This window comes from Melozone crissalis, unplaced genomic scaffold (assembly GCF_028551555.1).
Source record: "Melozone crissalis strain CALT ecotype California unplaced genomic scaffold, PUWL_Pcris_2 ptg000165l_1, whole genome shotgun sequence".
In the NCBI taxonomy this organism is placed as follows: Eukaryota; Metazoa; Chordata; class Aves; order Passeriformes; family Passerellidae; genus Melozone; species Melozone crissalis.
Window position 1 is genome coordinate 290608 of NW_026535935.1, and position 18039 is coordinate 308646.

The window sequence follows — 18039 nt, forward strand, 5'->3', positions numbered from 1 at the left end:
CCTCATTGTGCCTGGCAAGCACAGGAGGCCAGAGCTCCTGCAGAACCCATCACAGCACTCAGTGGGAGCACACTTGTGTGCAGTCCTCACCTGGAGCTGTGGTGCCCAGCATTCCACCACACTGGAATGAGGAACTATTCCTGCTCTTTCAGAAGGAGCTAAGGAGGTTTGGCCTTCAGATCAATTGTCTGCAGGCTCCTGCAGTGCCTGGTGCTGCTCCCTTGCCAGAGGCACCCCAGGCCAGGGGGGCACATCTGGGCTGCTGTGTCTGGCTCTGGGGCTCCGTGTTCTGGGCAGTGAGGAGGAGCTGCAGAGGCTCTGCAGGACTGACAGGATGGGCTTTGGGGCTGGCAGGAGAAGCTGAGGGACCTGGGCTGCTGGAGCTTCTCAAGAGGAGGCCCAGGACTCATCCTGCAACTGCTCCAACGGTGGCTTCAGAAAATCCCAGAACCAGAAAGGGTGGAACAGGCCATGGAGATCATCAAGTCCACCCTGTGTCCTGACACCGCTTTGTCTCCCCTGAGCCTCCTCCAGGATAAACAACCCCAGCTCCCTCAGCCGCTCCTCACAGGACTTGTGCTCCAGACCCCTCCCCAGCCTTGTTGTCCTTCTCTGGACACGCTCCAGCCCCTCCATGTCCTTCTTAACTGGGGGCTCCAGAACTGCAAACAGCACTCAAGGTGCTGCCCAACCAGTGCTGAGCACAGGGGAAGAATCCCTGCCCTGCTCCTGCTGGCCACACCATTCCTGATCCAGGCCAGGAGCCATTGGCCTTCTTGGCCACCCGGGCACACTGCTGGCTCCTGTCCAGCCTGCTGTCCATCAGTCCCTGCAGGTCCCTTTCTGCCTGGCTGCTCTCCAGCCCCTGTGGCACCTTGTTGAGGGAGGGAGGCAGGGAGGGAGCGGGTCCAGATCCAATCCTTCCTGAAATGCGGTGTTTGCTGGCACTGCCAGTTCCCAGATCTTGGTATTTCCCTATTCTGGCACAGCCCAAGTGCAGCAATTTGCTGGCAAAGAAAGTCAAAACCAAGCAAAGACCTGGTACCTACAGCAACCCGATCTCATGTTTGCTGACACCGCCAGTGCCCAGATCGGGAATGTCTCAGATGCCTGCACAGCCTAAATCCAGCAGTTTGCTGGCACTGGAAAATTAGCATCTGGAAATTTCTCAGTGCCAGCAAAACCTAAATGCAGCATTTTTCTTGCAAAGAAAGCCAGAACCTAGCAGCTTCCCGGTGCTGCCACCAGCACCACCCAGGTCTGGTGTTTGCTGCGCAAGTGCCCAGATCTGGAAATTTCCCAGTGCTGGCACAGCCAAGTCCAGCAATTTGCTGGCACAGAAAGCCAAAATCCGGCAATTTCCTGATGCCAATACAGGTGCCCAGACCTGGTGTTTTCTGCCACTGACAGTGCTCAGATCTGGAATTTCCCTGTTCTGGCAGAGCCAAGTCCAGCAATATTCTGGTAAAGAAAGCCACAATCTGGCAATTCCCTGCTACCGTCATTGGCAATGCCAAGATCCGGTGTTTGCTGGCACCACCAGTGCCCAGATGTGGGAATTTCCCAGTGCCAGCACAGCCCAAGTCTAGTAATTTTCTGGCAAAGAAAGCCAAAACCTTGCAAATACCTGGTACCTACAGCAACCCAAACTTGTGTTTGCTGACACCACAAGTGCCCAGTTCCAGAATTTTTCAGGTTCCTGCACAGCATAATTCTTGCAATATGCTGGCACTGAAAGTTCACATTTGGCAATTTCCTGGTGCTGGCACATTCCCCACCCAGATCTGGTGTGCACTGGCACTGCCAGTGCCCACATCTGGCAATTTCCCTCTTCTGGCACCACCCATGTCCAGCAATTCACTGGAAAAGAAAGCTAAAACCTGGCAATTTCCCCTTGCCAGCACTGCCCAATCTGGAGTTTGCTGGCAGCAGGACCCCAGGAAAGAAGGAAGGAAAGAAGAAAAGAAAAGAGGAAGGCATCCAGATCCAGTCCTTCCTGGAGCCTGGAGCCTGAAATGGGCTGTTTGCTGGCACTGCCAGTGCCCAGATCTGGACATTTCCCTGTTCTGGCACAGCCCAAGTGCAGCAATTTGCTGGCACAGAAATCCAAAACTCATGGTAGCTTCCTGCTACTGGGTCTGGCTCCACCCACATCTTGTGTTTGCTGCACCAGAACCCAGATTTGGAAATTTCCTGGTGCCAGCAGAGCCCAAATCCGGCAGATTTCTGTCACTGGCAATGACACCACCCAGATCTGGTGTTTGCTGGCAGTGCCAGTGGCCAGATCTGAAAACTTCCTGGTGCTGGCACAGCCCAAGTCCAGTGATTTGCTGGCACAGAAAGCAAAGTTTGGAAATCTGCAGGTTCTGGCTCCAGCGCCACCATGATCTGGTGTTTGCTGGGACCGCCAGTGCCCAGATTTGGAAATTTCCCAATGCCTTCACAGCCCGGGTCCAGCAATTTGATTTTAGCCACCTTAGGAAGAGAAGTTCCTCGGACTGTGACTTTCCTTTTTCTTGGAACTGTTTAAACCTGCTCTGGACTGAAAACCCAGACAAACAGCGGCAGCTCACACCTGTGGCCCCCCGAGCTCTGGGACGCTGCATTCCAGCACCAGAGGGACTTAGAAGAGACCGAGAGAGCCAACTACAACCCACAAAAAGGACTTTCGGAATTTGCCATCTCTTCAGCACTGTTCGAGGTTTTATTTAATATTATTCATTTTTCATGCTTGTGAATACTTTACTTGTTTAATAAACTGAGGTTTTTTTCACTTTTCTCCAGGGGAGTCTTTCCCTGAACTAGTAGGGGGAGGGGCCGCTTGAACTTGCTTTCTAGACAGACCCCTTTAGGAGGTTTCCTCCCCAAATTTGCCCTAAGCCAGCACAAACAGTCACAATGAAAACTTCACCAGTGGCATAATTTCCTGGTGGAAAATCTTGCGACAGAAGCTTGATCTTGTTCTCCATGAGAGATTCTTGGGAAGAGCAGACAGGAGAAGATTCCTGGAAAACTGAAACAGCTTTCCAGAAGTGAAATGAAAATGAAAGAAACAATCCAGGATGTTTTCCTCTATTTATTTCTATGCTCCCCTTTTCCATGTTACACTACTTCTCCATCCCAGTAATTCCAGATGCACTGCACCTCTAAGATCGGTGACTTGGTGATTTTTAGACACTCTAGAATCCCATGAGCCACACACAGTTTTCCTTCCCCTGTTTTTACTGGAAAGCAACACTGGAGATGTAAGTGCAATGCTGGGCTCAGGTAGGAATCCTACCCCAAGGGAAGGTGGCCCGACAGTGTTTGACCCTCAGCAAGGACAATGCACAGCAGCAGGCGAGGGGATCACTGTGCCAGTGCGCAGGAGTCAGGGCTCTGCATCCGGGCTCAAGGCTGCAAAGTTCCCGTGTTTGGGCAGACGGAGGGGCTGTCCCCGGGGCGCGCGGGGCTCGAACGTGGGGCTCGTGGGGCGAGCAGGGAACGGACACGGGGACGAACGGCCCCGGTGCTTCAGTTGCAGCGGCGGCAGCGGCGGCAGCGGCGGCAGCAGCGGCGGCAGCAGCAGCGGCGAGAGCAGCGAAACAGATAATTTAAAACACACTTTCTCCTATTTTTCTTCCTCTTTCTCTTTGTCCCTTTATTTCTCTTTCTCTCCCTTTCCCGCTGTCGGGCACCCTTCTCTCGGGGTCCCTTGCCCGGCGTCCCTCTCCTCTCCCCGCCTCCCTGTCCCCTGCCGGGCCGGGCCATGCTCCCGGCCCGCCCCCGGCCCCGGGCGGGGCTGCCCCGTGCCCGGCCCCGACCGTCCCGCCGCGGTCTCGCCTCCGCCTGGCTCTGGCCGTACTGGCGGTGGCGCTGCTGGGCGGGAATCAGTGCCTGGTGCGGGGGCGGCATCGCCGCCCTTCGGCTCCGCCTGGCCCGAGCCCGGCCCCGGCCCCAACGCAGGGTCCAGTCCCGGCCCCGGCCCCGGCCCCGGCCCCGGCTCCGGCTCCGGCTCCTCCCGGGGCCCGCGGAGGACACAGGCGGCGCGGCCGCTCCCGCCGCCTCCGCTGCGGCTTCCCCGACCCGAGCTCTGCCGCTCGGCAGCGCGGCCGCCAGCCCCGAGCCTCCCGTGCCGCGTTCCAGGAAGCGAACGCCTGGGCATGGCCGGCCCGGGGCGGGTGAGGGGCGCTCGGGGGCCGTTGCTGGCCCCGGGCCGAGCGCTGACCGCCGCGTCCCGCCCGCAGGTGAGGCGCAGGAGGCCCTGCAGGAGCGGCACCGGCTGCGTTCGGTGCTGGGGCGCCAGAGAGCCTCGAGAGTGCCCAAGCTGGCCACTGTGGAGGAGGAGGAGGAAGAAGGCCCTGGAGCTGCTCCAGCACAGGAGAATGAAGAGGCGGTGCCGTTCCATCCACCGCAGGAGGGTGAGTGGCAGAGCTGGGCTGCAGGACTGGAGCCTGCAGCCAACTTGGCTCCATCCCATCCCATCCCATCCCCTGGGGAAATGCCCAAGGACAGGACGGAAGAGGGGCCGGGCAGACATCCCGCAGGGGCCGTGCTCCATCCCCTGGAGCATCCCGGGGCTCTCCCTGCCTGGGGAGCGCAGGGCTGGGCTGTGTTCTCCGGCCTCTCCCGCAGCCCCTCAGCTCTGGCTGCGCTCACTCTTTGCCAGATGCAGCCCTGGAGCGCACACAGCAGCAGGAGAGCAGACGTGGCCGCTTCCGCAGCACAGCACAGGTACTTGCAGCCACCCCCACCTGGGCTGGGCCTGCTGTCCCTGCTCAGCCCAGCCCCCTGTGTGCAGCATTCCGTGCAACATCCCCGGCTTCTTGCCCTTCTCCTACAGCTTGTTTGCGACTTCATCAGGAGCATTTGGCAGGAAGAGACCAGCACCATGGGTACTGGGCTCAGAGCACACTCAGAGCTCCTCAATCATGAGACCAGTGCCACCCTGCTGGATTTGCTCCTGGAGAAAGGTGTTGCCAGGCCAGAACAAGTAAGCAGCCTGGGGCCAGGCTTCAATTCCACCATGAGTCCCGTGCCTTCCCCAGCCACGCCTGGTGGTCCCTGGGAGCCTTTGAGGCCATGGCAGTGCGCTGGGAAGGGAAGGACTTCTCTGGGGACCCTGGGGACATTGTTCCCTCTGGCAGCTTTCCAAGTCTCCCCATGCCTTCTCCAGGTGCCCGCCATGGTGAGGTACATTCACCGCTGGCTCATGGCCAATGATTCTGCCGAGCACAGGCTGGACAAGACCCTGCTGAATCTCACCATAGCACACCCGGGTGATGCAGTCGTGACACTCCTGCGTGTGGCCCCGTCCTGTGACAGGTATGGGGCCCACCTGCCCAGAAGGCTCAGGCCTTCCCAGCCCATCAGCCTGTACCACCTGTCCCAGGTGTGTGAGCAACAGAGAGTTCCAGGGCCCTCTGGCTGCTCCCTTTCCCAGCCCTGGCACGTCAGCCCCCGAGCCTGCTGCCATGCTGCCTTGCTGCCCCTAAGGGCCCTGTCTCCACAGGCCTGGGCTGCCTGGCTGCTGCTGGCCAGGGCCAGTGGACAGAGGCAGAGCCCGTGGGCAGCCAGTCCCTTAGGTATGCCCAGGCCACGGTGCCGTGTCTGAGACCCACCCTGAGACAGAGCTCTAACCCTACAGAGCTGCTTTGACCATGTGGAAGACCATAATGTGCTCGCTCAGGACTGCAGAGCCAGTGCAGCTGATACTCCTGGATGTGCTGGGGAGCTGGCTAGAGCACAGCATGTGCACCTCTGACAGGGACAAAACGGGTGTCTTTGGCCTGGCTGTGAGTTTCTGACACTGGCCTTTGCTGGCCCCAAGGCTCCCTCTCCAGTAGCTCTCCTTCCTCCTTCCCCCACTGCATCTCCCTGCCTCAGGCGCTGATCTGAAACCTGGCCCAGGGGCAGCTTCAGGCCCACCAGGCCCCGTGCTCCCCCTGCCAAGGTCTCTCGGGGCCTCTCCCTGCTAAGCTTGGGCCCTGCCACACGGACCCCTCGGCACTGAGTGCTGTCTCGGGGGGCTTTGTCCCTTGCAGGCAACCGTGGTGATGTGGAAGATCCTTCAGGAGGCCCCTGTCCCACGTATAGTGGCGCCGCATTTCCCCCACCTGTTTGTGCATCTGCTCTTCCAAGTGTTCTTCAGCACAGAAGAGATGCCAGAGGAGGTTGATACCTTCTGGAAGCAATGCCAGGAAGAGCACGGCCTTGCCACCAGCCCCAACAGGTGCTCCATCCCACTCCTCCTGTCCCTGCCACGTGGCCTGCCAAGGAGCCAGTGCTCCCAGTGTGACCTGTGCTTTGCTGTGCACACAGGTTTGCAGTGCAGACCCTGAAGTCCCTGCTCTGCCTTCTCCAGTGTGAGCAGGTGGTGGTGTCAATGGAAGGCAAGCGTGGCTGGGACACGCTGCTCTGCGTTGATACCCATCACTCTGCCGTGGCTCTGCTGGCCAGGTGAGACACCCCCTTCTCCCCATTGCTCCTGGCATTTGTGCCCTGTGCCCAGGCTGTCCCACACAGTCCCCGTGGCTGTGGGTCAAAGGGACGAGTGACAGCCAAGCAGACTGGAAAAGGCTGGAAAAGGGGGTGCCCAGGAGCACATCTCAAAGGGCCCAGGTCCCCTGGCAGTGGGTGGTGGGGAAGGACAAGAACCATGTGAGTCAGTGCTGGGAGAGGCTTCCCCCCCCGGCTCAAGGTCTTAGTGACACTTTCCACCTTCCAGGGAGATGTGCCATGCATCCAGGCCCTTGTGTAAAAGGCCCTTATGTAAAAGGCCCTTATGCTGCCTCCTTGAGATGCTCAGCATAGAGATGCCATACTGGGATTTCCCTGCCCTGGCATTCCTTGTGGAGGTGAGCCTGATGGCCAGAACTGCCTGGCTGAGCTGCCTCCCAGCTCTCTGCCCTCTCGTCGCCGCAGCCGCCTGGGACGGTGCCCGCGCCCTGCGCTGCTGCCTGGGCCCAGCCCCGTGCGGCTCCGGGTTCCTGCCGGCCGGCTCCCCTGTCACTGCCCTGTGCCTTGCAGGTCCTTGAGTGCCTGGACTTGAGGGAATGCAGGGACAGCATCATGGATCTTGTCTTGTCATGGCACCTGCAGAGGGACCGCGCAGACATTGGCAGCCAGCTGCTCAGGGCCCTCCTCCCGCTCAGGGACCATTCCCGCTGGTGAGAAGGGGGCAGTGGCTGAAGCCGTGCAGGCAGCGTGGGGCTGGGCAATGCAGTCGCTTGGCCTTGCCTGGCCTTCGGGCGCTGGGGCAGCTGCTCCCAGCTCTCCTGCCTCCCGCTTCAGCTGCCCCAGTGCTTAAGGACAGGCCTTTGGCCTCTGGGCCCTGTGGCAGCAGGGTGGCCTTTCACAAAGTCGTGTTCCACACAGGCCGAAAGAATGTGGAGCCTGACCGAAAGGCTCGTGGAGCTCCTGCGGGTCAGGATGACCACCATGCTACTGGGCTATCTGTTCCTGGATAATGGTGCCCGCATACCCAGTCCCATTGCCCTGCATTTGGCTAAGGTGTTCCTGCCACTCTTTGACCACGTAAGGCTCTGTGCCCCCAGCCATGGCCACTGGCTGCTGCCCGGACACTTGGGGCCCTGTGCAGATGCAGGCCTGTGCCAATGTGGGCCAGAACCAGCTGATGCTGAGCTCTTGCTGCCTTCCTGTTCTACAGGATGATAGCCAGGTGCAGCAGCTCTCCATGATTGTCTTTCACACCTTGATTTCTGCTGTAGAAGAAGAAGGAAAAAAGCCCCTGATGACACAAGTGTGGCAGAGCCTGCTCCCACTGCTCTTCCACTGCCATGATGAGAATCTGCGTATGGCACAGGTGAGGACTCGTGGGCTGCTGCTGTCCCCCTGGCAGGGGGCTCGGCTGCTTCCTGCCCTGCACCTGCTTGACCGCAGCCTCCTCCAGGCTGCGGCTCCTGTGCCCTGGGCTGTGGGGCCATGTCCGCATCTCTGCTGCTCTCCAGACTTCTCGGGAAACGCTGCTTTGTGCAGTCAAGTTCCTGAAAAGGAAAGATCTTGAAAAAACTGTGAAGAAACAGAAACTCTCGAAGTTCACTGAGCTCCTGGTAAGGAGGGCCTGCATGCCCCAGCCTCAGCCGGGAGAAGGGCCCTGAGGGCGGTGCTCAGTGTGCGGGGCTGGCAGCTGTGCCCCTGCCCGCTGCTGCAACCAGAGGCCCCGCGGGCTCTTCTCCAGGCTCCCGTGGGCCAGAGCCAGGTGCCCATGAAGCCCCGGCCCGGTGGGGCTGCGGGGCGGGCCGGCACCGGGGCTCCCCGGGCAGCAGCCGGCCCGCTGCCCCCTCCCCTCGGGAGCCCTTGGCCAGCGGCTGCTGGCTGTGCCTCAGGGCTCTGCGGCCAGGGGAGGCCGGGGCTGGGCACAGGCAGCGCCCGGCCCAGGGGCTGAGCCCGCACCAACCCTTCCCTCCTGCCACTCTCTGCAGCTGGCAGAGGACAGGAGCCGAGTGGCCGAGCACCTGCGCCGGGCCCTGTGCTACGTGGAGAGCCCACAGGAGCCCCTGCGAGAGGCGGCCGTCAGGTTCATGGGTGAGTCCCGAGCCCGGGCTGCCCCTCCCCTCCCTGGCCCGCAGCAGCTTGGCCCCAGCCCGGCCTGCTGCCCCGGCAGCGCCAGCCGTGCCCTGGGGCGCCGTGGAGCCCCGCCTGGCCTGGGCATTGCTGCTGCCGCCCTCTGGCAGCCATGCCCTGGGGCGGCAGCGTGCGGCAAGGGCCGGGCTGAGCCCTGCCGGGCCAGCAGCCCGTGTGGCCACAGCGCCGGCAGCGCCGCTGGCAGGGAGCTGTGCCGCTGGGGCCGTGACAGGCTCTGTGTTCACAGGCATGGCCGGGCGGCGCCTGAGGGGGCAGCAGCAAGAGCTGCAGCTGATCTGCACTGGTGAGTGAGGGCAGTGGGCTGACAGCGCGGGCTGCCGAGGGGAGCTGCAAGGCCTGCTCCAGCTGCGGAGGGCTCAGCTCCCGTGGGCAGAGCACAAGGAGCTTTCAGGGCCCCGTGGGCCATTCGTGGCCAGCAGCTTCGGGCTGATCCCCTTGCTCCCTGCTCCCTCCTGGCCACGGCAAGAGCCGGCTGGGATGGCCCTTGCAGGGGGCTCTCCTCGGCTCCCCGCAGATCCGGCTCTGACCGTACCTCTGTTCCTCTCTCTTGCAGCCCTGGAACGCCTGACGGATGACAGGAGCAGTGCCGTGTCGCAGCTGGCACTTGAAACACTGCATGTCCTCGGGGAAATACAGTGTGGGCGATATTCCACCATCCAGAGGCTGCAAGATCAGCTGCACATGGCATGGAGGACTCAGCCTCGTCTGTCGGGGCTCGGCTGGCTGTGCTGCCGGAAGACTTAGGAGAAGAGCTGATCCTGGAGGCTGGGGCAACCTGAGCCAGGGGTAATTTTCCTTTTCTTTAATATTTTTCTGTTCTTCTTTTCATTGTTTTATCTATATTGAAAATAAATAAATTATAGGGTATATATAATTATATATATTATTATAGATTATAGATTACTGTAAATAATTATAGAATGTATTATGATACACAGACTGCCAGGAGCTTTTCTTTGCTGCCCAGGGTCTGCAGGACAAGAGGCAGGAAAGGGTGAAAAGGGAGCTTGTGCTCAGCAGCACAGCAGGCTGAGGGGTCCTGAGGCCCTGCAGGGGGAAAAGGGTGCTTGTGCTCAGCCAGCTGCCCAGGTGTGCAGCGGGCAAGGGAAAATGGCCAGAAGCCCCTTGGCCTTTGGTGGCTCTGCTGAAGCCTTTGTGCTGCCCACAGAGCAGCTGGGCAGGGGCCAGGGCTGTGGGAATCCCTGCCAGAGCAGTGCCTGGAGATGGCCTCAAGCCCTGTGCCAGGCAGGAAGCGCCATCCGTGTCCTCCTGGCCGCGTGCTGCTGGCTGCCTTGCTGAGGGCTCCCAGGTGCCTCTGGATGGGGCTGCTCTGCAGCTGCTGTGGGGCTGCGGCGCTGCTGCCGGGCAGCTTGGCCAGGCTGGGGGAGACCCTGAGGGGCTGGGGCGCTGGCAAGCCCTGGGCAATGGGCTGTCAGAGGCCACAAGCAGCCCCCCAGCAGCTGCCTTGATCCTGACAGTGTTGACTTGCAAGAGGGATCCCGGGCACTGTGTAACTAACATCATTGGTACTGTGGGAAACCCAAATGCAGGGAAATCTCAGACCTTTGGTCTTGTCAGCAAAGCTTAGAATTAAGCACAGGATTTGATCTGAGACCTTGGAAAGGGCTTCCAAACTTAGGTGCTAGATATGAGAATGCAGATTTTTAGTTTATAGCAGAGACACGGGGAGGAATGTTGAAGTGGAGGAAAGTTTAGAGTTTTAGAGTCCAAGATCTAGAAAAAATAAAAGTAGTTACAATGGAAAACAAGAAGCTTAGGATGCAGTGCTGTAGGTTTGTGTGTCATAACATGATTGGCTAAGGAAGTTTACACTGTAGCATGAGTCCCTAAGGTGAAATATTGAAGGGTTGGCTCCAAACCACAAATATCTTTGTTGGCCGTGTCTTCTTGGCCAAGAAATCCTTCAAAGCTCTTGTAATTACAAGTCTTGCGGCCCTGTGAGCCATGCGGTGGAGATGTGAGCCAAACTCACCCTTCCTGTCTGTGTAGAAGTGAAGAAAATGCAATGGCATCATGTAAAATACTCAGAGGTCCGCTCTCTAGCTCGTTCCAAACTCCTTCAACTCCTGTAGAGTGGGATTTAGCTACAAAGAGATGACAAGGACCCTTAGTGCTTCCTCTTTGACTCCAGAGTTAGAATCTTTAGAATTTAGAGTCTTTAGAATCTTTCACATAAGCCTGTGTAGTTATGTGCCAGAAATGGATCATTGGAAGAAACTTTTCCAAGTAACTTGCATGGAGGTTTGTTTGAAGGGTATTTGAGGAGAAAGGCTCCCAGCAGAGGTCTGGGCTTTGGCCGAGCTGTGTCCCCTGCTGATTGTGAAGTGTGCCATCAGCTGCAGGGCTTTCTGGGCTAAAAATGTCATCAAGTCACTTGGACTTGCTCGTTATGGCCTCTAAAAGCTGGACCCAATTTTGGGGCAAATTTGGAGACCGCATCTATGGGTGGATGGAGCACCTAGGATTTTCCCAGTTGCTGGGAATGGCTCTCCAGGTCTCTGGAGTATCCATCCCATCTGGTTTTGCTTGTGCTGGTTCCCTGACATCTGGGGCCCTGGGCAGAGCCCTGAGAGCCTGGTCTTCCCCCAGGGAAGGAGAAGGAGCCCCTGGAGAAGCTGTACCGGGTGGGGATGCTGCTGCTGCTGCTGCTGTTGCTGCTGCTGCTGCTGGAGACAGCGAGGGTGACATCAAGGATGACAAGCTTTTCCTCAGCCTGGCCACGGGAGGCTGAAGGTGATGGACTTTGATTCTGGCACCTTCTTCAAAGCCAAAGTCCACAGGGAATTTGCAGATGATTCCCCAGCTGGGGAAATTCTGCCAGATTTGGGCATGGCTCAGCCTGGCTGGGAACCAAAGGCTCCCCCTTTGCGGGGGCAGATGCAACTCATTCTTCAGTGGCTGCCCAGCTGCTTTGGCAGGGCTGGGGCATGGGCTGGGGTGGGTACGAAATGGGAGTGGGCTCCTGGCCCTGCCAACAGCCCCCAGCACTCACCGTGCCCCGGGCTGGGGCTGGGGCAGCCAGCCCGACACAAACAAAGCCCCATGGTGAGAGCAGAGGTGGGGCTCCAGAACCTGTGCACAGCTGCTTTGCTGTGCAGGCAAGGAAGGGCTTGGGCTGCTCCACTGCCCTTGTTTACTTTGGGATCACCGTGATTTTGGGGGGCAGTGCAGGGTGGAAGAGAGAAAGTGTGGGCTTCCCACACCCATGGCTGGGTTTTTCCCTTGCATGCAGGGGTTTGGCCTTCCTCAAGGCCCTGACAGAGATAAGAGTTTTTACCGTTTTTCTTGTTTTCCCTTTTTGCATCTAATCTCTTTTCAAGAATGTGTTGTTTGTTTTTCCAGAGGAAGCATTCCAGGTGGTCCAGTGTGGATGGGGAAGTGCTTGGGAGCAGCTGTGGCGTGGATGGGCCGTGTCCTTGGAGAAGGCTGAGGACATGGTTTGGGAGCAGCTTTTCTTCCAGCCATGGGTGGCATGAGGTGGGTCCCTGTGTGCTTGGCAGGGTGGGATCAGAGCTTTTGGGAGCTGGCAGCGAGCACAGGAGCATCCTGCTCTGGGCAGCTGCTGAGGGCTGGATGTGCCGTGGCTGGCTGCAGGCTGGGCACATGTGCTGCCCTCCTGCTCTGCTGCCAAAGGCAGCAGGGATGGGCAGCTCTGGGCACAGCTCTGGGCACAGCCAGCATGGCCTGGGCACCGCAGGCCTTGGCACAAGGGCACAGGAGCCCTCAGCTGATGGGCGGTTTCTGCTTTCTCCCCTTGCAGCCGGGCTCTGCGGGTGCTGAGGCTGCTCTGGGCTCTGCCAGGGCTCTGCTGGGCTCAGCCCTGGGCCCAGCTGGGCTGGCTCTGCCCTCACATTGCTCTGACAGCTCTGCATCAGACGAGCCCATTGCGAGCACAGTGCCTGAGCTTTCTGCTTTGGCAGGTGAGTGAGACTCTGCTGCAGGCCCAGAGATTGCAGCTGGGGACACACATCCAACTGGCAAGGACCCAAACTCTCCACAGTCCCAGCTGAATGCCTGGATCTGCACAGGGTGTTTTGTCTGTCCCATTCTTCCTTCTTGATTGGCTGGAATTGTGCAATTGCACTTTCTTCCTCCTCTAGAAGTGCCACGAGTGGGCGAAAGCTGGCGAGTGGGCCCTGCTCCTGAGGCAGTGCAGTCTGGAGCTGATGGATGGAGAATTGCCCTTCTGCACTGCCAAACCAGAGCAAAAAGCCGTAAGTGGGACTTTGTGTCTCTAAGAAATCCCTGACAGTTTCAAAGGGAATGTGCAGCTCATTTCCAGGCTGAGAAGGAAGGTCATCTTCTAAAGGATTTGGGGTTTGACAGAGTTTCCATTCCCAGTCCTGCTTGGAGCTGGAAGGGCACAAAGCAATTTCCTCTTGCTTCAAGCACAATTTCAAATACAAATTTCAAATGTTTGGAAACAAAGCCCAAAATCTTTAAAAGGCTGCTGAGGTCAGTAAGATGGATGCATGCCATCAGCACATTTACAATGTAAATAACTGAGGTCTCTTTTTAAAAAGATCATTTACCTCTTAATGCAAAGAATTTAACTTTGCCTTTATGTTTTGTTTTTTCAGTAACACCTGGATTTTATTCCTATCCTTTACAATTTACCTATTTTTTTCCTTTTTCCTTTTTTTTCCTTTAAATAGAAAACATGTCCTATCAAAGGAATGTCCTTTGCTCCTGATTCCCTTGTGGAGCAGCTCCCTTCCTGCTGGCTGAGCTGCTCAGGCAGAGCCCGGCAGCTCCTGGCCCTGCAGGGCTGAGGCTTTTCCCCGTTGCTGGGCACAGACTGATGGAGCAGCACTGCTGAACATGGGCACACAGAGGGACCAGCAGCAGCTGCCTTTGGCCACCTGAGGCTCCAAGGCCCAAACTCTGAGCAGCCAGGGCTGGAAGAGACTGGCAGGATCTGATCCCTGGATCTCGGCCAGGGCTGCACAAATGACCCCACAGCAGCAGCAGCAGCAGCAGCAGAAGCAGCAGCAGCAGATGGAGCTGACTTTGAGCACAGCCCCTGCCCCTCTTCCCTCCCGTGTGCAGCGGTGTCACAGCAGCCTGAGGCACCTGGGAGCCCCCAGTGCCAGCAGGGACTGGAGATGGCAGTCCTGGGCTCCTGGAGGCTGTGCAAGGAACGGAGCTGGGCACTCCCTGTCCATGGGGAGCTTCCAGATGGAAAAGGCTGCTGTGCCCAGGCAGCTCCAAGGGCACAGAAAGGAGGCTCTGGAGCACTGGATCTGTTCCAGTGCCACAGTCCTGGGCAGCAGCCAGCGAGCCCTGGGGAAACAGAGGGCACAGCAAGAGGGACAGAACCAGGCAAGGGCAGAGACTGGAGAGAGCCAGGCCTGGGAGCAGGAACAGCTGCTCCATTGCACTCTTGGAGAAAGCTCTTGGCTGGTTCAAAGCGCTGAAAGGCGTGAAGGGCAGAGAGGAGGCCCCACGAAACAATGGTCCTGTTTGCACAGCCTCCCCTCTCCGTGTCCCAGAAGGAATTGCATGGACTGTGTTCTTCTCTCTGAGTCGTCTCGTTCAGCATGAGCAACTCAGCACCAGGAGCTGAAGGAGCTGAAGCCTCAGGCCACAGGAGCTGGGCAAGAGGGAACTTTCTGAGCAAAGTAATACTGCTAAAATAGCCCCACCTGAATGCAGCGGATAGAATAATGGAATCACAGAATCCTTTCTGTTGGAAAAGCCCTCTGAGCTCACCCAGTGCAGCCGCTCACCCAGCAGTGCCAAGCCCAGCACTAAACCACGTCCCTAAAGTGCCAAGGCCTGGACACCAGCCCTGAGTGAGGCCTGGACAGCAGTCCCTGAGCCAAAGGTGGCCTCTGGATGAACCTTCCAAGCAAAGGTTATCTTTGTATCTGCTCCTAGATGAAATATGCATGGTCATTAGGCCATGTAATAGATGTAGCCACTCCTTAGTGAGACATGTCTTGACCTTTGTGTATTTAGAAGCCAGACAAGGCCATGAAATCTGACATCTGGCCTTGTTTGGGGCTGTATGGTCAAAGTCAGCTCCCTTGGTTCCTCCTTGAGCCCTGGCTAGGCTTTGGGAGGAACTGAAGAGGAGGATGAAAGCAGATGTTGCCACACTAGCAGTGCCTTCAGTTTGTTCATTCAGCACTGTCAGAGCTGGGCCCTCTCCCAGTGGGGTTGGAGCCTCACCTGGGGCTGGAGGCACCTGCAGGAATTCCCAGTGCCCAGGAGTGGCTCTGCAGCCCTTGGCTGTGACAGCTTCCCCAGCTGCTGTGTGGGTCTGGGGGATGGTAAAGGCTGAGGGTAAATGCTGCTGGATCTTTCTTAATCACTGCAGGCAATCTTTGGTGGGGATGGTTGGGTGCATTGCTGAGCTGCTCCTGTTGTGATTCTTTGCTGCTCTGAACTGCAGTGAATGACACTGATTCCTTCAGTTGGAGTCTGTGTCTCTGGTGCTGACTTTGCCCACTGGTAAAACAAAACTGGCACAGTCTGACCAGATCCCAACCAAAGGTCACTTGTTTAGTGTCAATGTGAGGAATCAGTCCCATCAGAAATTCCCAGCTGGGAAACCCTTCCCTGGAATTCCCTGGCTCTGGAGTGGGCTGAGGTCAGAGCCCTGTGGGAGCAGTGGGGCAGTCTGCAAAAAGAATCTGCACCCCTGGATGCTTTAAATGTATCCAGAAATTGCATATGGAAAAGGAAAAGACCTTGTGGGTTTGGGCAGACAAAGATGAATTTCTTCAGAGTACATAGGAAACAGCACCTTCAGAAGGAACAATCATTGTTGGAATGCTCCCACATGGAGCAACAGAAGAAGGTTTTAATCTTGAGCTCAGATGCATTTGTGCAAGTGAAATATTGATATATTTTATAATTATATACGTATTTATAGGATAAGACAATATATATATTTATATATGTATTTATATATTTTAATATGTATCTATATTTCGGTATGTCTATATCAATATCTACATAAAAAATAGGAACAATATGAAATAGTGCTGACAATAATAATTTGGTATCTTTGGCTGCTCAGGGATGTAACACTAAATACCCTACAGGACAGGATTGGCCAGGACCCTAATGTCAGTGGTCAACTTTGTGAGATTGTATACAATGGAAAAAGGAGGAAGGGAGGAAATTGGCTATTTTTACAGGGTGTGCTGATACTGTGATGCAGAGTGTTTTGTCTGTTCCTGTGAAGAATACAGTGGTTTTGCCTGCAGGGTTTTTCATGTACCAGACTATGCACAAGCTGCAAGATTGGTTGAACAGGTGAAGGGGTTGTTAAAAGAGCAGCTGGAAAAATGAGGAGATGGGAACCTTTGCCCTTGGAGAACCCATCTCCCAGATGTGCTCCATGCCCTTCACAATGGCCCACTGGGGAAATGAAACCCCCTGGCTGTGCCCGGCTGCCCCCAGTTTGCAAATCCAACCATGGGCAGTGAGACTTGGGCTGCCTGGGAAATTGTTCTGGTTGTGATGGCCCCTGGCAGGGCCAGCCCAGAGGCTGCAGGGCTGGGCCTTCATGCATTGGAATTAATTAGGATAAATTCAAAGCAAATGAGAGCTATCAATTCTGAAACAGGAATTCAGATTCCTTCAGGACACTTTGCTTTGGTAACTGCTCCCTTGGAGCTTGGCCTTGCAAAGTGTTCCTGTCATGGCAGGAGGAACTGATGCGGAATGTCCAGGAGAAATTACAGTAATTCTGTTAAACAATAATGAACAAGATTGGATTATTCAACCCTGTGACAGGGTAGCACAATTATTGATCTTGCAATTTTAAGAATGATTGTGAAAAAAGGAGATCCAGCTCCAATCACCACCGTTTGTGGAGATAAAGGGTTTGGATCCAGCAGCCCTAATAATGGAGCCAGAGTGTGGGTCCAGAGGCCAAATGGCCCTCCTGAGGCAGTTGAAGGAGCAGCTCCTAGGAAAGACAACTGTGAGTCCTGAACCCTGGGCAGGAACAATGGGAATGTGTCCCTGCAGCCAAGGATTCTGTGTGAGAACAAGGAGATCTGACAGGATATTGTTTTACACATCCTGCCAAACCAGATCTCCCTGTTTGCCCCAAGGGCCCCTGTGGAAAATGCTCTGATCCACTGGGCTCCATGTGAAGGCTGCTGTGACACTGAGGGACTTGCACAGGAATTCCATCCAGGAGCCTGGGTGCCCCTCAGGGATTGGGACCCAGCCCCTTCCAGCCAGAGGGGGAAGGGCCCCCCAAGCCTTGTTAGCCACAGACAGCATGGTAAAGCTGAACATCAAAGGGCCTGGGGGCATTATTCTGGAATTAAAAAGGTGCCAGCTCCATGGACAACAGAATTCTTGTTCCTAACTTGAATGAGATTGAGAAAAAAGAATGAAGAATGGTGTCACTAAAGTAATACTGATGTCTGTAAGGTGTACCTTGATAGTCAGCCAGAATCTTTGTCTGCCACAAACACCTCTGGTGTTTCACCAGGGGATTGGTCATCAAAATGTAATGATGGCTTATGATGGATTGCTGAGCTTCTTTTGTAATTCTTTGCTAATGATGATGTGCTTTGCTGAGCTTATCCTTTTGTAAATCTTTGCAGCTTTGCATGATATAAATGACACAATTCCTTCAGTTGGTGTCTGTGTTTTTGGTAGTGACACTGCCCACTGGTGAAACAGGGCCCCCTCTTGCCTAAGTGTTCCCTGGGAAGGCAAAAACCCTCCCTCCAAAATTCCCCCCTTCCTCCCTGTTCCCCCCTTTACGCCCTGAGCATGATGTGCTCTGCTCTGGTGTATGCCCGGGTCAGTTGGGCTCCCCTGTCCTGGCTGTGTCCCCTGCCCAGCTCCCCCGCAGCCCCAGCCCCTCCCCAGCGTGGCTGGACGAGGGGCAGGACAGGCCTTGGCTGTGCTGCAGCTCAGCAAGAACAAAACCATCTCTGTGTGCTCAGCACCCGGCCCAGCAGTGTCTCAGTGCCAGGGCTGTGCCCTCAGTCCCTGCCAGGGGTTTCCATGGCAACTGCCAAGCCAGGTGACCCAGGTGTCCCCCAGTGCCGGTTGCCATGGAAACAGTGCCCAGCCCTGCCCCTTTCTGTCTGGCTGACCTGGCCTTTGGCCCTGGCCTTGCCGTTGGCTGCTGGTTCCTGGTGCCTGAGCGGCCAGCGCAGCACAGGGCAGGTGGCCATGGCACAGCCCCCAGCAAGGGATCCCCTCTGGCTCTGGGCACTGACACCAGCCCTGAGCAAGGGGCCAGGGCAGCTTTCTATGGCCACCAACCATCACAACAGCTCCAGGCATTGGTTGTCATGGCACCAAACCAAGGAACGGGTCCCCATGGCCATTGCCATGGCACCTGGTGGCACCAACGAGTGTCACTGCAATTGTACCTGGAACAGCCCTGGCACCGCTTTGTCCTGAGGGTTGCAATGGCAGCTGAGGGCAGCAACAGCTGGTGCTCTG